This window comes from Lissotriton vulgaris, chromosome 2_1, assembly GCF_964263255.1.
Source record: "Lissotriton vulgaris chromosome 2_1, aLisVul1.2, whole genome shotgun sequence".
NCBI lineage: Eukaryota > Metazoa > Chordata > Amphibia > Caudata > Salamandridae > Lissotriton > Lissotriton vulgaris.
The window spans coordinates 1622003379-1622008431 of NC_141687.1; the positions used below are offsets into that span (position 1 = coordinate 1622003379).

At 43.3% G+C, this 5053-nt stretch overlaps 1 pseudogene; it reads right to left on the reverse strand.

The window, feature by feature from the left end:
• Window positions 1–549: 549 nt before the first annotated feature.
• Window positions 550–2244, reverse strand: LOC147732966 (uncharacterized; annotated as a pseudogene).
• Window positions 2245–5053: the final 2809 nt, after the last annotated feature.

Below are 5053 nucleotides of genomic sequence, written 5' to 3' on the forward strand. Positions count from 1 at the left end.
CCTACTAGAATTACATGAAATAGGCCTGTGCACACTATGAACCTTTATTTCTCAGTCTAAACAGTATTCTAACTTATTACACACAACTGATTATAAGAAACACTTCTATAAAACGTATATTTTCAGTTCTATGATCAATAATACTTTGAATTATAACAGCAGTAATCCATATCATGTGAAATTGTAAAGGCACGTATTCTTTTTCAGTGAACTGCCATGAGGCCTACACATTTCTACGTTTAGCAGCATTACATTCTCCTCTGCAACAGCCACATAACATGGAATTAAATATCATTCTAACATCTCTAAACACTTCTACATTAGCTTTTCACACTGATATGTGCACTCTGTATTAATTAAACACTCTTATATGTATGCACTCTATAAATTCAACACTCTTATATGTTCCTTTAACTAGACTGGTGCAACGTGCTTGTAAAAATGGTGCACCTCTACATTTTACTTGATTTGCGCTCTCTCAGTTCCCCCCTTTGATGACCTTTAGAGGTCATCACCATCACAACACCATCCCTGAGGGTATGAATTGAATCAAACTGAAATCGTTGCAGTGTTCCCTCGCTTCATTATCTCTAGAGCCCTCAGACTCCTGTACTGGTGATCCTGCATTGCAGCTAACCTCTGCTCCTGCTCTCTCATGGATCTTTGCAACCTATTTGATCTATACCATTGATACAGTCGCACCAAACCCCACAATGTGATTACACAAATCACTATTATGATGATAGGTTTCAATGTGTACCAAATGAAACTCTTCCCTAGGTTGGCAAACCAACCTCCAACTTTACCCATTCCATGACCCACTTTTTCCCACACATTCACCTGTGTCAGATCCTCAATCTCATGATGAATTTCAGTGATGTTCCGTATTTATTTTTCAAGAGGTTTTGAATTGTCTGGAATGAAGGTGCAACATTCCTGGACCTTCAAAGTCTTACAGAATCCGCCCTCTTTCGCTAACAGGACGTCTAGAGCAAGTCGGTTCTGGAGAACCATTGCCCTTATCGATTGCATCTCTCCCTCCACCAGCATTAGTGATCTAGCAGTACTGGCAGACAATCTATCTACAACTGTTGCCAATCTCCTAATCTTGACATCATTCAGTATTAGCCCTAAAAGAGGGAACATAGCACCAAATACGTCTCCAATTACCTCATCATTGCTTACATCCCTTCTCCCTCTGGCTTGAGTTCTTCCCTCTATGATTTCTAGATCCTTAGCATGGTATACTTTGGGGAAGACAATTGCTAAATAACATGATCCGTACCAATTATCCGGTAGTTTCACGTATGCATTTCTTCCACAGACAAAATATACATTCGGGATCACCTGCATTCCCTTCAAGAAATCCTTTGTATAGTATTCTATTTGGAAAGCATGTTCACAACTTACTTCTCCCACAAACACATTCTCATAGTAGGTTTTACCCCTGTATATACATAGTTTCCCTCTTTGCACTCGATCTAAAGCTATTGGACCATTACTACCCTTCCTTTTGTGTGACTTTTCCTCCCCGGTCCAATCTGTTTTCCATTGGCCCGAAGCCTTTAGGATCTTCTGCCTCCTATATCGATCATCCACCTGCCCTATAAACTTTTTCTCAATTTCTGACACTTTACAAGTCAAATTATTTCTTCGGGCATAGGAAGTATCCAGCGTTCTCCAAGGAATGAAAAATTTCCTTAATCGATCTTCACTCTTATAATAGTCCCACTTGTTCATATGCTTGTAGGCCGGGACCTCTGGTAAAACAGCGTCAAAGTTTGAAAAATAATACTCAAAGCTATCGCGTTCATAAAATATACTAAGCAACAAACTACATGTGATTCCATAATTCAATGGAAGATGATGGTACCTAATACCTTTGTCTACAGAGGCTGGCAATTGCATGCAGACGTAGCAGTCCTTTGCATCCATAGCATCAATGTATTCATAAAGTAATTTAGCATATGCATTTGATTTGAAATTTCCTTGTGATTCATCTACGTGCAACCTACGAGCTTCTGCTGCTAGCAAAGCTTTATCTTTCTCTGTATTATCCCCCCTTTGACTAGCAGTAGTAGGTTTCAGTGTCACTACAACTTTTGCTTCTTTTGTTGCCTTCTCTTCGTTTTCATGTCCCACTATATATGATACAGTAACTACTAAAACTATAAGAAAAATTACTCCCACTAAAAGTGTGCCTACTATGCATTTTGCCTTGCGGTTCGGGTTGCCGGCCTCCATGATCTCAAGACAGTGTATTTCTATTTTTCTGCCATAACACAAAGTCTCTTTTCTTTGCTCCTTCAACAGTGTTTTCTTTACTTATTCGGTCTTCTCGAACCACACCTGGAAGCTGATAATCCCTTTTGCAAGATCAGTCTTTTGAATTATAGCAACAGACAACCCTAGCCCTTCTCCGTCCACTAAATGGAAAAGTCCCTAAATTTCTTCTTCTTCCACTTGGCGCTAGGTTATCTTCTCAATCCGTTTATTTACAAAGTCTTTAGCAGTCTGTAATCATGCGTGTTCCAGCGGCTCTAATCACGTATTCTAAAATTTCTAAGCGAAGAATGATCTCCTCGAGTGCTGGTATCGTTGGACCAAAAGTCGGAAATTCTACTCTGTTTAAAACCAGTTCTCTTATTCTTCTCAGATATGGAGTATTGGGGACAGTGAGTGTCAGCAACCCTTTGATCTCAAGTCCAGGTACCAACAACACCACTTCCAACGTTATGATTGGGTCAGTACTGGTCACTGTCACTTCCCTCACCCTCCGGGATCTCCGTGCACTAGACATCTGCTGCAAGGTAGGTCCACTCAGGAGTGGCGTATCTTCTGCAGGGCACTCGCACCCTCCTTGATCTTCTTGGACCCTCCTGTTCTTGATTCTGTGCACCTTCGTCCAGATCTGAGTCTTCAGATATAGGAGCAAGAGTTCTCTCTGGAGTTGGCTTCAAGCTCAGCCTCTTCTTCCTCTCAGGCCAACTAGCTTCTCTACGCCTTGTTCTCCTATTTCCTGTCCTCCCACTCGGTTCTTGATCACTTTCGACTTGATCAGTGTCTGAGCAGTATTCACAGCAACTTTCTCCTTCTGTGGCAACTTCAGTTTCACTGTCGTCTTGTCTTTCTTCCGCTTGATCTGAAGCACTCCCAGCTTCCTCCGACACCCCCACAGCTTGACTGATCCCCTCTAGTGGTTCGCCGTCCACAGCTGTATTTTCATCTGTGAGAGGAGCTGTTTCTTCCAGGGGTGCTGGAACTCTTCGAGTATGGGAGGCGTGAATCCAATTTGGCAGCCCTCCACACTTTACTGCAGTGTTCGTTGTCAGAATTATCTGGTAGGGCCCCTTCCAGCGCACGTCTAGGCAGTTCTTCCGGGCGTGCTTCTTCACCAGCACCCAGTCACCAGGGCACAGGTCGTGACATAGGTCTCTGGAAGATGGAATTTCAGCAACCTGCACCTGAAGAGACACAGAACGAATGACATCAGAAAGTCCCTTGCAATAATCCAGGATCAGATCATCTGTGATATTCAAAAAAGCTGTAGTTGGAACAGATGGAAGTCTCATTGCCTTCCCCATTAGAACCTCGTGTGGAGAGAGGCCTGTTCTCCTGTCTGGTGTGCTACGCATACTCATGAGTACCAATGGCAGGGCATCAGGCCAGCTTAAGGATGTCGATGAACACAGTTTGGCCATTCGGGATTTTATAGTTCCGTTTATCTGCTCCACGATCCCCGAAGCCTCTGGTCGATAGCTACAGTGCAACTTCTGATCAATATTTAATGCGGAGCAAAGCATCTTCACAACTTCACTGTTGAAATGTGTCCCTCTATCTGATTCCAAAGAGGTCGGCACCCCGAAGCGTGGTATTAACTCTCTAAGCAACAACTTTGCTACTGTGAGTGTATCGCACCTGCGTGTAGGGTATGCCTCGACCCATCTGGAAAATATGCATACAACCACCAGAACATACCTGAGGCGGTTGCTTTTTGGCATCTCAATAAAGTCTAATTGCATTCGGTTGAAAGGCCCACCAGACCTCCCAATGTGACTCAATGTAACTGGTGTCCTTTTCCCTACGTTCAATTGCTGACATGTTACACACCTTTGACACACTGCTTCTGCGACTACTCTAAATTTTGGGTTATACCAAGTCTGCCTAAATACCCGCAGCATGGCATCCCTTCCTAAATGTACTGGACCATGTATCTGTCGTGCCATTGGACTCACTAATTCATTTGGTAATACTGCCCTTCCATCTGCTGAAATCCACAAATCCATTTCACTTTTTACACAACCTGCAGTTTCCCATGTCTTTTTCTCAAAGTCTGATGCGTTCTCTTGCATGTTTCTTAAATCATCCCAAGTATCAACTGTTTCTAGCATCATATTTAACTCTGTCTTTTCCTGTGTCCCACCCACTTCCACTTCCGTGAAAGAGTATCCTTGCTCCGCACAGTGGCGGGCAACCTCGTCGGCATAACGATTTCCTTGGGACACAAAATCTGTACCTTTGGTGTGTGCTGCACATTTAACAATGGCAATTGCTGCCGGACCTTGTAACGCTTCTAACAATAGTCGCACAAACTCCCCATTTCGAATAGGCGAACCTGAGGAGGTCATGTAACCTCTCTGAGACCACAATTGCCCAAAGTCATGAACTACACCGAAACCATATTGGCTATCTGTGTAAATGGTGACTCGAATTTTGCTACCTGCTAAACAGGCACGTGTCAATGCAATGATTTCGGCTACCTGAGCGGAGTGTACTCCTTCCAGGAAAGTGGCTTCCACAACTTCAGTAATGGTGCAAACAGCATAAGCTGCTCTCAACTGACCAGTATTGTCTCTTACACATGAGCCATCAACAAAGAAAATTTCATCAGGGTCAGTCAACGGCTCATCCACAATATCTGGTCTTGGCTTGGTGCATAGTTCAGTCACATCAAGGCAATCGTGATCTTCACATTCTTCGTCTTCTATGTCATTAGGGAGTGGCATCAAAGTGGCAGGATTCAAAACAGAGCACCTCTTAAGGGTCACGTTCT